Raw genomic sequence first — 15,000 nt, 5'->3', positions numbered from 1 at the left:
AACTCCTCTTGTGGCATTTACACTGAAAACACCTGGATCACTGGACAAACAGTGAAACCATCACATTACAGCATGTTACACTGCTGTGTGTGTGTGTGTGTGTGTGTGTGTGTGTGTGTGTGTGTGTGTGTGTGTGTGTGTGTGTGTGTGTGGGTGTGTGTGTGTGTTGCCTGCTCTTTCTGTGCAGCTACGGTCAGGAAGACGCTCAATCTGCAAACCACAGATTTAACGTTTTTTTAGCACCCTTTTACGTAGCTGGTTTAAAATAGTGAAAGCATTTCATTCTTTAAGAATTAAGACACATTGTTTCTAGCGCCTCTTTGGCGGTAATATGTAGCTGCAGGCGATGCCTCTGGAACCTCATCTTCTTTTGGTGGTTTTGCAACAATTTTTTAGTCATTTTGCATGTTTTGGTGGTTTTGCATCTGTTTTTAGTTATTTTGTCTCTTTTTTGGTGGTTTTGCACCTATTTCTTGGCATTTTTGTACCTTTTTGTGGGGGTTTTGCTTCTATTTTTAGTCATTTTGCATCTTTTTGTGGGGGTTTTCATCTATTTTTAGTCATTTTGCATCTTTTTGTGGGGTTTTGCTTCTATTTTTAGTCATTTTGCATCTTTTTCGGGGGGTTTGCATCTATTTTTAGTCATTTTACAACTTTTTGTGGTGGTCTTGCATCTATTTTTAGTCATTTTGCATCTTTTTGTGGGGGTTTTCATCTATTTATAGTCATTTTGCATCTTTTTGTGGGGGTTTCGCATCTATTTTTAGACATTTCGCGTTCAATCCTTCCACCAAGTTTCATGAAAATGAGTTGTGGTTTTTCTGTCTCATCTCCCAGAGTTCGGTTCCAAACCGAACAGTGTCCAAAGAGAGAAGGGGAAAGACGTAAAAAAAAAAAAAAGTGTCATTTAATGTGCGCCGCGTTTGATTTCAGTGCGGGAAAGTCGCCATAGACACTCAGATCGTATTTCATTGTAAGAGCAGCAAATAAAAGTGCTTTCATTAGTGGGTCAATGGCGATTATGATCAATCACCATTGTTTTTACTCGATATGGAAATATGGAGCGTGGTGATGAGTGACTGGAGAGCCTGTGAAACCCGTGAGATGCCGACCATCATAGCAGAGAAAGCCCTGAGTTATCAGATCACAGCTTCTTCACGCACAGGTGTTGGACCTCCCTGTACGTCACACGTTGTAATTCGCATCACATCACATGTTTACACCAGTGGTGGCTGCTGGTCTTTCAAGGAGGGAAAGCTCATTTTTACGGCCTAAATCATAAATGTGTTTGTTTATTTCTATGTAAATTCGACCCTTTGTTCCTTTTCAAGAAAAGGATCTGTGACCTTGTCGTACCAACTAGGCGTCTTTTCCAGGGACTTGACCAGTGTCCTCTCAATGGAAGCAGAGCTAGGCTGCTTAAACGGCCTTGGCCCAGCTGGAGCTGCTGCGCCAGGCTACTGTGAAGTGTGACCACCTGTGAGTGTGAGTGATCGTGACCTGGGAAGAAGCTCCAGAGCTGCTGCTGCTCATTGGGGACAGAAACCACAGAGTGACAGAACAGAGTCTCCAAACACAACGCTAGTGGTTTTTAACAAAGACAAAGTCTCTGGGGATCGGTAAAGTCTCCGGATCAGTTCAGAACAACGGAAAAACTTGGAAAATGCTCCGCTGGATGTTTATTCTTCAAGATCGCTGATTCGCTCATTTAGCTGTCAATCAAAAATGTATTCCGATTCTGAACAAAAAATGAAGGCTTTCTAGCGCGTATTTAGTCAATAAAACATGAATCACACAGCAGTTCATATTTCACCACTTTTTTTAGGGGAAGCTGAGCTTCCCTTGCAGTCTTGGAGCAATCACCACTGGTTTACACCTATCCCAGTAAGATGTCTTTTAGGAAAGGAGGAATATAACGCCTCCTTTTAACAATTGACTGAGTGTGTTGTTTAGATATGAGGATGTGTCCAAGATAACCTCTGTAGTCTCATTTAGCTTCTTGTTAGCAAACTTTTTAAGAAGTGTAAAAGCCTCAAAAAGATATATTTTATGTCATAGCACAAAAATGTGAAAATCTCTTAAGCTTGTGGTATTATTTAATGTTGCATCTAAAAAAAACAAACGGCTGCAGTACTTCTTCTTCTCTAACACCTCCACTCTGTTAGATTTCCTTTTCATCTCCATAACTCACTCGCCTCTTTCTTCCTTTGTGTCTCTGAGTCCTTCTGTTTTTACCTCCTCTCTTTTAATTTCTCTCTCTCCCTTCGTCCCTCTGTTCATGTTTGGCCAGACGACAGCGGCGTCCCCAGATGAAACACGACCAAACAAGAAAAGGAAGGTAGAAAACAAACACACACACACACACACACACACACACACACTCAACAACAAGAAGAAGAAGAATATAAGGAGGATGGAGAAACAAGAGTATAACAGAACGAGGAGTGTGTTTTGGTGTAATTGAATCTAGGCGGCGGTGAAGAAGGAGGGACAGATGGACGGAATGAGCAGATTAGCATCCGTAATCAGAGGAAGGCGTGAGGAGGAATAGACGTGGCGGCCGTGTTCATCGAGCTGCTAACTGGTTTTACAAACACGTCTGTGAGGGGAAGAGCTGCTCCGGCGTCTGACAAACACAAACTACGACTTATCGTCTCTGATCAGATGGAACAGACGCTACATGTGTCGTCTTACATGAAGAGACTTTGACAGATGGTGTGGAGGACGTCTGCTGCCAGATCTGAGCAGGAACCAGCACGCATGGATCTGATGGACTCAGACCTCCATCACAAGGTATCAGGTGTGAAATACAGGGGAGTCAAAGGGCCTGATTCAACAGGAGAGTCAAGGGCCTGATTCACCAGGAGAGTCAAGGGGCCTGATTCACCAGGAGAGTCAAGGTGTCTGATTCACCAGGAGAGTCAAGGGGCCTGATTCACCAGGAGAGTCAAGGGGCCTGATTCACCAGGAGAGTCAAGGGGCCTGATTCACCAGGAGAGTCAACGGACCTGATTCACCAGGAGAGTCAAGGGGCCTGATTTACCAGGAGAGTCAACGGGCCTGATTCACCAGGAGAGTCAAGGTGTCTGATTCACCAGGAGAGTCAAGGGGCCTGATTCACCAGGAGAGTCAAGGGGCCTGATTCACCTGAAGAGTCAAGGGGCCTGATTCACCAGGAGAGTCAAGGGGCCTGATTCACCTGAGGAGTCAAGGGGCCTGATTCACCAGGAGAGTCAAGGGGCCTGATTTACCAGGAGAGTCAACGGGCCTGATTCACCAGGAGAGTCAAGGTGTCTGATTCACCAGGAGAGTCAAGGGGCCTGATTCACCAGGAGAGTCAAGGGGCCTGATTCACCTGAAGAGTCAAGGGGCCTGATTCACCAGGAGAGTCAAGGTGCCTGATTCACCTGAGGAGTCAAGGGGCCTGATTCACCAGGAGAGTCAACGGGCCACATTCACCAACTGTTCTGCAGAAATGTCTTCCGCAGAACAGTTGGTGAAGTGCTGCCCCCTGTTTTAACGTCAGGGGCCCTGACTCATACAACAAAGTATACACAAAATGACCTAAAATGACGACAGAGGGAAAAAAAAAATATTTTACTTTCTCTCTGACTCTTTCTTTCTTTTTTCCTTTCTATATTTTTCTGTCTTTCTTTCTTTCTTTCTTTCTTTTTCTCTCTCTGTTTCTTCCCCCCTGCTGTCTATCTTTCTTCTTCTCTTCCCACCTTCAGTAAAAGATCTAACACCACAGTTTAAAAAGGTCCTCAGGTTGTAATAAAGAAAACTACTTTATCAAAAGAACTTAGTTACGTTCCAACATTCATTTCATTTTGTTTGCTTTTAACAGTCTATTTAAACACACAAACACACACACACGCATACACACACACACACACACACACACACACACACACACACACACACACAGAGTCCACAAATTAAAAGTTGAGTCTTGGACCTTGAGAAGTTCCTGTGTTATCACCGCTGTGACAGACAGATAGCAGAGAGGAGCGCTGTATTTGTCGTCCAGCGCCGCCCTGTCCTCTGCTGTCATTATCTGAGCAGCTCCGACTCCCATTGTAAACAGCCCCGTTCTCGTTAAGGAGCACTAATTAGAAAACTCTAATAATAATAGCCTGTGATTGGCTATTGTGTACTCTAAAGATTCCATTTAGAGCGGCAAGCAGGCGAGCGGGTGGCGGTTTAATAAAACTTAACCAAACGGATCATTTTGTTTTAGTAATAATCCTTCGCCTCTGAAAAGTTCTTTGTTTGCCTCAAGTGGTTTTATTGCTTTTCTTTAAAACACACTTGTGACACTGATTTAATTAAATTGAGCACTTTTGCTAAATCCATTGTGACTAATTCTGCCAGTGAGTGTGGAGTTTAGAGGATCTGCGCGGTGGAAATCATTTAGCAGGTCTGACAAAAAGACAGAAGCGCAGAAAACACTGCAGCTGCACAGCGACTGCACACGTTACTGAAAGATTTACATCATGTTACTGATGCTCACTGCAACAACAGCTCAGTGAGGCAATACACTTTAGAAATGACTGCGTACATATTTGTGTTTTGTCATGGCTCTCTTTGTTTGATACAGACGCATAAGGTTCCCTTCAGCCGTGTATGGATTACTTAGTGGGGCCTACGGGCACAGGCCCAGGGGCCCAAAGGGTCCAGGGGTCCTGGCTCACAAAATCTCAAAATCTGAAAGAAACACAAAACAGTCTTAAAGGGATGCTAAATGACCAAAAATAGTTACAAAATGACTAAAGAGAAACGCTAAATGACTGAAAAAAGACACAAAGCAAGCAATCATCATGACCACAAACGACAGAAAAAGACCACAGAGAATAATGACTAAAAATTACTACACAGGGACTCAAAATTATTATTTGTCGTCTCAACTTAACTCTCGTGCAATGTCAGCTTTTTACTTTGGAGGAAGACAGACTGGAGGTATTAGATCCAAAATGTAAAAAATATTATTTGCAGCCAACAGAATAATTTTAAGAAGGATGAAAGAAAGACGTGATAGAAGAGAAGTGTGTGTGTGTGTGTGTGTGTGTGTGCAGATTTGACCTTTGCCTTCTGTCCTGGAGTCCAAGTGACATTTCAAATGCAAATACAAACACACGTCCCAACCGAACACAAACACACACACACACACACACACACACACACACACACACACACACACACACACACACACACACACACACACACACACACACACACACACACACACACACACACACACACACACACACACACACACACACACACACACACACACACACACAAACACACACACCCACAGTTTGTCCTTGGGCAGTAGCGGCTGCTGATGGCCGCTCTAAATGACATTAAACGTAGGTGACTGTAAACTTGGGTAATTATGATAAATGTGAGCGATTATGACAAATTATTCCCCTTCATTGTGCTAATAGCATAATTAGCAACAATAATCAAAGACTTATGATGTTGAAATAAGGCGATGCCGTGGACAATTAGACCGCAAGGAGCTAATAATGGAGAACTTATGGTGTTTTCCTGGAGGGAAGAATAACTGTTACTTCAAGAAAGACTTTGAAATTGGTGTGTGTTTTTTCCCCAACTAATTTTTCTCTCTGATGAGAGAAAATTGAAATAAATACTCAATTAACTGCAAGCTTTTCTGTCTGGGTGGAATGAACGTGAAGGAAATTAAGTGTTCAGGTTGTTCAAAGTGCTGCAGGTGCTGCTCGGTTCTTCCAGTCATCACAACATCCCCACTCCAGTTTAACTTTGGGGAGAGTTAAGTTGTGAACGCCATGCTCGTGTGTGGAGGTTGTTGTGTGGATCTTCAGGACAGAAGGCTGCTGTAAATGTGAACGTACACGCCCTTTATTCAGTCACAACACACCATTAGAGTAGCGGAGAACAAAGCTAGTGTTCAGATGATGGGACGAGGGACATGAAGGAAACCTCGCGAGAAGTCACTTTTCTGTCAGAGGTGTCATCATCGTGTGGTCATGCATATTTGAGGAAGGTTTGATTTGAAATCTCGCCCTCTTGGTGTGTTCAAAGTCACTTTGACATCAGAGGTTTTGAAGCTTAAAAAGGGCAATTATTCATGTCTGTGGTGCATTCAAGGAGCCTCTGTCATTCAAGAAGTTATGGGGGAAATGGTGAAAAGTATTTGAAGAAGAAACAGCAGATATGTTGAATATCAACGTTTGTGAACAGCTGTAACCTGTTCTCCTTCCCTACTCCAGGGTCACAGTTTTAAACACACGGTTAACGTTGTGAATTAAAAGGGTTAAAATAAAATACACCTCCAGGTTGAAAGTCTGAGGCTCGTTATACTACAGTAATATTAACTATAATGTTTCAGTTGAGTGAAAACCTGGTACGTCTTATACAGATGAAAAAGGACGACAATAATGTTACATTCAATTCTTCCCTTTCTGTCATCTTGAAATTTTTCTTTTGTAATCTTAAAATGCTCCTAATAAGCGTATGACCCACTAAAATGTAAAAGGAAATCCACCAGGTGTTGAACCTCATCAATAATCAATTCTCATATATTTCTAATAAAAGTCTGACCAATCATTTTATTCGGTCTGAATAAAATGATCCGCCGAGCCTTCTGCCTTTCATCGTGGCTGCAGCCCTTCTAGTTGCCTACCGCTGTTACTGCTTGAGTAGCTCGCCTCTCTGCAGAGCGACAGAGTGGTAGAGCCAGTGGTGTAGCCCAGGGGATACACGAGTATACGACGTATACTCACTTATTTTTCAGTCAGCATTGCGTATACCCACTTCTAAATCTCCCCCAGATGTGCAACATGCAGTAGTATCTGCGAGCTAAATTGCCCATTTTTTTCCTAGGATGGTGAAGCCATGACCCTCACTAGTCTGCCTCTAATTGGCTAGTATGCACTGCTTTTACTGATTAGATTGTTGTTGTCAGGTCTCTGAATGCTCGGACTAATAGACTTAAGAACATTTTTTATCCAAAAGCTATAACAGTGCTGAACACCGCAAATACCTTTACCTTTGATGGTACATGATGCTCAGGGTCTCTGCAATCTACTGTTTTTTGTTTTGTCTCCTTAAGCTGCTATGGTGTGCGTGTGTGTGTGTGTGTGTGCGTGTTGGTGTGTAAGCTTGTCGTTTTAAATGTGTCTTTCAAAGGTCTAGCCTTTTATTTTTGATGCTTTTAATGTTAAATTATTTCTGCACTTTAAGGGATTGTACTGTAAATTTCGTTGTACTGGTACAATGACAATAAAGACAATTCATTTCAATTGGTTTACTTGAGGCATGATGACGAATGAACCAATCGGAGGCAGAGAAGTGCGGGTTATGTCGAGGTAAATATTGCTAAAGACAAATTTAACTTTTAAAAGTTTACTTGAAATGATTTGCCTTTTTGTGATGAACCGGTAAGGTGAAGTGAGCTATCCAAACAAACATTTCATTGAATAATTGTAAACCCCCTCACAAATCAACATCGGCCAGCAGCTCAGCTTATGTTAGCGATGCTACACCAGTAACGGTACCAACATCGACAGCCGCCCTGCCCCCCGCCCCCATCGGAGAAGATGCTGCCAGTGAAGGAGATACTACCTCTTCGCCCACAGCCTGAGATGCCGGTTCAAACTGGATGAAGATGTCAACTACAGTGAATGGGCGTTGATAATGATGTTAGTAACATGTCAGGGCTCGACAGCCATGGATATAGCTACAGCTAGCTACATTATGTGTAATATACGGAGCCCTGGAAGTGACATGACATTTTGTTTACAAAAGACAGCACTCATGTCACCTCCAGTGCTCCATAATAATTGACTTGATAAATAAAATGAAACAGATTTTGGCAGCCTTATCACTTCTGAATGAGTTGTGGGAGTCATTGTTTCATAGCCAGACCTGTGGACTGCCAAACAAAAAGAAGATTTTAAATCCAAGAACTCCTGGTTGGGATCCAAAAACAAAACAATGGGTAAGTATAGGTAGATGGCTAGTTTGGGTAACTTCTGAAACAGTGGACGCAGAGAAATGTGTGTGTGTGTGTGTGTGTGTGTGTGTGTGTGTGTGTGTGTGTGTGTGTGTGTGTGTGTGTGTGTGTGTGTGTGTGTGTCCTTGGATGTATCCTCTGCAGAAAGCAAGTCTGTCTGGAATATACTGTATATATTTTTTCATTGTTAGCTAAATATTGTTGTTTCGTGACACATTGTTTTGTTGAATACTGCACTTTTGAGTTTATCTGATTGTTTTGATGTGTGCAAGATAATTGTTTGCGTTTTTTTAATCTAAGATGAAATATGAACATTCAAATTCAAATCTGAATTTATTTGAATAAATGTTCAAAAAATTAACTTAAACACCATGTTTGCCGCATATATATTTTACATTCATGCAGGCTGCCTGTGTGACCAGTGATACGTACAAATGTCCTCCTGATCAAGTCATGCTAATCTTAAAATAGTGGCACAGTCGAAGAGAAACAGCTGACTTGCCAAGTGAGAATAGGTGTCACTGAATAGTTCACTCAACATGCATAGTTGTCTCTCACTAGTCTGTGGGTGGTTTAGTCATGTCATAAGCCTTCCTCCCTGAGATCAAGCAGCAGAAATTATGTGACAATGAGCAAATACTACTGACGTTTTTTGGGTAAACTAAATAGAGTAGTCTTACATATCACTGTTTCTAAAATATTTTTTTTTTCTGGGCTGCGTTAAAAAAGGGCAAAAATTAGAGTACACCCACTTCTCCAGGGACCACTACACCATGGGGTAAAGCAGTCTATGAGGGATGGCAAAGAACAGTGAAGAACAGATGCGTCAAGAGGCGAGCCGTCGCGGTGAACAGTCACATATAAATAGACATCAGGACCATCGTCAGTGCTTGTGCTCATGCCCGTACATGTGCATCCGTACTTTGAAAAAGCCCACCTCTCTCAACTGGGCCTCGCGGTGCAGCGTGCTTGGGCACGGTACGAATGGGCAGTGAGAGTGCACCCACCCATTTTCGAACTATCGAATTCGAGGGAGATCGACCTACTCCGAATTCTAGTAGGAGGTTCCACTTTGACAGGCATTACAGTGCACTTTGCCTAGTTGGAGGTCCGAAACTTTGGACTTCCCATGGCACTGGAACACAGCATGAGCAGCACAAGTGAAACGAGCGACGGATGACAGGCAGAAAGCTTCATCCGGAGCTAAAAAAGGGATGAGATGGTGGTGGAGAGTCTGCTGGACAGGAACTTTTAGTTTGACTGATCCTAGAACGCAGCATTACTGTGATAACGTAGCATCCAGATGCTATCTTCTGGTTTGTACCCTAATTGTTGAATGCACTTATGGGAAGTCGCTTTGGACAAAAGCGTCAGCTAAATGACATGTAATGTTATGTAATGTCTATCAGTTTTCAATTACTATAGTTTTGTAACACTATGTTTTTTGTGCAAGGAAGATTAGCGTTAGCGTCAGTGCTAATGTTACCAGTAGTGTAAACAAAGAAGCCGTTTCACTTGTGCTTCTCACTTTCTCAGCGCACTCTCTGATGAAGGAGGGGCGTCAGCGGTCAGGCGGGGGGAAGAGGGCGGGACTTTGGAGGGAGATGGAGTTGGTCAAGTTCAAATTTGTTCAAACAAGTATTAATATTATATATAAATATAATATTTTTAATATTTAACAACATTTCTGTGGTTTGCACAGCCTTCGTTTACATGTACCTCAATGTACTTATGAGTAAATAACCTCCTGTAGAAATGTTGGTGCATTAAAAAGCATGAATTGGACATGTATTTTTTTTCTGTAAAAAAGTTTCCAATTGATTAAACATGATGAAAAGTATTATATCGTTTAAAGATGGAAATTGATATAAAAGTGTGTCAAAAACAAAACTTTTGTTTGCATAATTTTAGCACTCAAGCAATAAAAAGTTTTAGACACTTGAACTTTTCAGCAGGTCAGAAAGGATCCAGCATGTAGAAAGCATGGAGCTCCAGGTTGCTGGATTTAAACATGGGGGGAACTGTTCATGTTGTGAACTCCCATTAAACTATGTGGTTATGTTTAGACAACAAGACAAAAAAAAAACAACATCTAATATGATGGTTTTAACTCCATGAAATGTCATTACATATTGCTACAAAATCTGTTTTAAAACTCAAAAAGTGCACTAATGAATCAAAAAGTGAAAGCACATGTTGTTGACAGAGTTTTCAGGTCAGTGAGAGCATCTATGTGTCAATTCAAATGTAAAGGTATCTTCAGTTCCTTCACGATCACAATTACAAGTCACCTACAACGAGGAGGCCAAAGGTCAAAGTCAACAACCGGCAGACATCCGACAGAATACAAATGTCCCTGTGACCCTGAACTGATGATATGTAATGAAGACGCTGAAGTGAGAGGGAATAAAGAGCTACAGGGAGACTTTTTCCTCTTCTCACAAAGACTCTGAAATACACTTACGAGCAATAATTTTCAACCACTCACCCTTCAGAGGCCTTAGAGACGCTGAGCCTCTCCGCCTCAGTTTGACTGATATTAGTCAAATTGCGTCATGTGCTTTAAAGATGACTCTCTTTAAGTGCAAGAGGGTGTTGAAAGCAGCGCGGCGCTTCAAAGGAACATCTCTCTCTTCCAAGGTCATCTCATATTTTAACTCCAATTTCAATACTTTATGAGCGTGACTGTAATTAAAAGGATGGGGTCAGCTGTCTGATATATTATGACAGAGCAGAGCCAGCGAGGTAAGCCCAGTTATTAACTAAAAAACTTTATGTTGAAATGAAGCAACTGAAGCTGCAGGGAGAACCAGATGAGAGGGGTTTGTAGTTTCATATGTGACGATAATGTGTAGGGAGTGTATATTCTAGTTTTTGGGTGTGGCTACCCTATATATACATTCTGGAATAAGGGTTTGTATTTCTACAATCACAGTCATGAAGCTCTGGATGCATCGACAGTGCCTCTGCAAAACAGTCTCACGAGGGGGTTTGTTTCGGTGAAACATTTGCATGTAGGGAGGCTTGTTCTCATCAACAGATTGGTAGGATATCGTATGAAAAGAAATGCACAAAAAATTCTGGTATTAAAAAAAACAGAAAGCGGATCACGATGGTTCCATGTCATTACGTATTCCCTTCGCCGAACTTTGCTGCCACATAGTTGAGCATTCCCTGAACAGCGATTGTTCAGTGATAGATGCAGCAGGTCTCTCAAGCTTTGGATTTCTCAAAATGACGACGTGGGGCTCTTGGGGAATTGGTTTGAGTAATACTCTGTGGCAAAAGAGGTTGGAGGATGGAATATTTGTTTTAATTTATATCCACCCTGTCTTCTTCCTTCCTGTCCTTACTCCCTCTCAATTAATTGATTAGTGGTTTGGTTTATAAAATGCCAGAAAATGTGGATTACTGTTTCCTAGAATGACGTGAATCATCTTGTTTTGTCCACAACTCAGAGATATTCAGTTTACTCTCAAAGAAGAGGAAATGAAACCAAAAAACATTAAGATTTAAGAAGCCGAAACCAGAGATTAATTTCTAAAATGGAAAAACCTGTCATCCCTGCTCACAATCTCTGGTTCTGATCTCTACTTCTGCTGCTTTTCCACTCTGCACAGCTTCTCGCTTTAAATGGACACTTATATACTACTGTATGTCCTCCAGATAAAGTAGAGAAACTCTACCAAAACAGCCATAAAATATAAAGCAGTGGCCTATGGAAGGATGAAGTGGAGCCCTGAGTGTGAAACTTCACACAGAAACAAAGTCAGCAGCGATCGATGGGAGACTCCCAGGTGCACGGAGGAGGAAGAGGCAGGTGATGAACGGAGAAAGTGCTGGTGAAGGAGGACGAAAGAAACAAAGACGCCTCAAGGAGAAAGTGAAGGAGGGGGGGAAACGATGTAAACAAATGGAAAAGCTCAGTCGGACACGTTAGCAGGCGTGGTGTTCGCCAGGTATCGACTGGAATGAAAACTAATGACGGGGGCGCCTGTGGAAATGCATTACTCATCGTCTGGAGGGGAGGGTGCTGTGAATTTAATGTTCATGAAAAAAATATAACAAAACCTCTAAACAATAAACAGAAGAGTGTTTATAGAAACGCAATTTTGAAATACTTTCTTTTTTAGTAGTGTTAGCTCACTGGTATGATCATTGAGGGGGCCTGTACACAGTTTATTGCATATTTCACAACACTTAAATACTTGTAATGTGTTGATGGTGATATTGTTTTAATGAACTGTTGGACGCTTAGTGAGGTTTTTTGCACTACTGGCCAGGATTTAATGAACATATACTAACTCATTGACAAGACATAATGGAACTAGAGATATCGGTAACTACTCAGTCTGCTTTATCAGCTGCACGATGATATGGAGGCAACTCTGACGCTACAGTTTCTCATGATTAAATAATCCTCTCTTTGGTATAAAAATGTTCCATCAAACAGACAACTTGAGAATTAGACCCCTTTTACACGAGGCATTTCCCTGTGTCTGTGCCCTTCGTTTACATGCAAACGGAGAATTTGCCTCTGAAAATTATTCTTTCTAAAAACCCCGGCCAGAGCGAAGATTTTGAAAAAACTCCAGATGCACGCTTGCATGTAAACGGAGAAGTTTCCATTAGTCAATGTTACAGTATGTGTCAGAATTTTTTTTCCATTTTTATTTGACTGTGCTGATCATGGATGGATTCAAAGTAGCAGTCGCATTTTTGATGGTGCAACCGGTTTTCTTCTGTTTGCATTCTCAAATACAGCTGCTGTGATATGTTGAGCAGCAGAAGAGAGAGAGGAAGTGATTTGTTGCTATTTCCAGGATTCTGATTGGCTAACGTGGGCTTACACTGACACCTACAGGTTTGGCATGCTCTTGATGGAATACATACACGGGTTAGTGTAAACAAAACCCTTTCTGAAAACCAACAAGTGTGCATGATGTTATTTTGAAAACGGTGACAGCAAAATGGCGGTTTATGAAAATAATCGGCCATGTGTAAAAGTAGCATAAGAGATGTTAAATTTGGATCATCGCCCTGGCAAAACTCTTGGAATGTTATGGCAAAAAACGGCTAAAACCAGTTTTAGCTGAAGTAAAAGTTAAAAAGACCTTTGTTTCAACATCTTGTGAACTCCAAGACAAACTTGAAGACAAACTTGAAATGAGTGTCATTTTTTTTTTTGACTGTTAAACTGTACAGATGTGGTGTGTGGTGGAGGGAGATCACACATCTCCTTCACGATGGCATCAGGCACATCAAGCAAGCTTTGATGCAAGGATTCATGACTCAATAATTGTCCAATCTGACACAGTGATCATTGTAACAGACAAAAATATTGTGCCGTCTGAACCCAACATCAGGGAACACCGTGCACCCGCGACTGTAGACCAAAGGAAAACGAGGCACCAGGGCTTCTCCAGCATCTCCTTGATCTGATGATTCAATCCGAAGAGTTTCATGTCCGTCCCAGAGTTTGACCACTCCGGCAGAAAGTCACCTCACATTGTCCAGATTACCTTGGACACCACATATAAGCCCCAGCTCCTCCTGGGAGACGCTCATACAGATTCATACCAGCCCTTCTCCTCCTCTCTCTTTTTATTCCGACTTTCTTTCTCCAGACAAATTAACATTAAAGAACACATACATGAATCCTAATCCTCCCTGTTCCTTTCTCTCTGGTCACATTATCATTGGGGATCACTCCCTCACATCCATACATGTCCATCTGAAACCTCTCCCTCCCCGTCTCGCTCTTTTTCTTTGGACAAATTAACATTGCTAAGCACTGGTGCACATTCAAACACGTCCCTACATCCCCTGCCATCTCTTTCTTTCCATCTCTCTCTCTAGACAAATTAGCATGGTAGAACAAACACCTTTGTCCTCATCCCCTCCTTTCTTTCTTTTGCTCTTTTTCTCTCTCTGGTCAAATTAACTTTGGGAATCACTGAGACATTCATAAAAACCTCTATCCCTCTTTCTTCTTCTTCTTCTTCTTCTTCTTCTTCTTCTTCTTCTTCTTCTTCTTCTTCTTCTTCTTCTTCTCCGATGTCTTCATATCTTTCTATCTTCAGTGTAAATTAGCATTGGAAAACACCCATGCATGATTTAGATTTTGTCCTTATCTTTTTACCCCAGACATTTTACCATTGACATCCACATATGTATTTGTCTGCTTTTCCTTCCATCTCCATGTTTGGTGCATGGGGAGGCTCAGTTTAGAGGTTTGCAGAAAGTCAAAGACGGAAAAAAGAACAAAAAACCTCAAATGTGGAACTCCAATTAATTTAAAGCCGCCCCTCACCCATCACCAGCACCAATCAGCCAAGAATAAATCCGCGGCAGATCTAATTACCATGCCGTCTCCGAAGACCCCGGCCGCCGTGAAGCCAATCTTCCCCTCCTTGTTTGAACAGGCTGATGAACTAAGGGACTCGATGGATATCAAGTCATTTTGTTTAATTTATAAATGGATTTTCCCCTAATACTTAAATTATCATCAGCACGAGAGAGAGAAAGAAAGACAGAGAGAGAGAGAGAGAGAGAGAGAGAGAGAGAGAGAGAGAGAGAGAGAGAGAGAGAGAGAGAGAGAGAGAGAGAGAGAGAGAGAGAGTCTTGGGGTGCATGACAGGACGGAGGGATAAAAGGATGGAGGGATAGAAAAGGCAATGCAAAGAATCCCAATGAGGGATGTGTCCTTTCCGAGTTTACAGCAGCAACGGCTCTTCAATGTGGCGCGCTGCTTATATACAAACTTACAAACCAGCAGGGGATGCTGGGAAAACATGGAAGGAAGAGGGCATCAATGTTAGTTGACTTGAACCCTTCTATGCCCACTGTGATTGGCTTAGAGGGAATGAGTCCCTAAGAGTGAATTTATGATAGAAACACTTCAGTGGGGAAGTGACTGAACTGCAGCACTATGTGGGGTCTGGAAAGGACATTTATCTTCTGGAGCAGAATCCTCCTGACCGACAGCTGAGAGACGC

General features: G+C 42.0%; 1 protein-coding gene across 1 annotated transcript in view; it reads right to left on the bottom strand.

Moving 5' to 3' along the window:
• The window catches only part of npas3 (neuronal PAS domain protein 3), a gene marked incomplete at both ends in the record, with an annotated part of 307,345 nt that overhangs the window by 41,941 nt on the left and 250,404 nt on the right, over positions 1-15,000 (bottom strand).

Source organism: Echiichthys vipera (assembly GCF_963691815.1).
Source record: "Echiichthys vipera genome assembly, chromosome: 12".
In the NCBI taxonomy this organism is placed as follows: Eukaryota; Metazoa; Chordata; class Actinopteri; order Perciformes; family Trachinidae; genus Echiichthys; species Echiichthys vipera.
The sequence above is the reverse complement of the archived record's forward strand: the minus strand, read 5'-3'. Positions and strand labels throughout refer to the sequence as shown.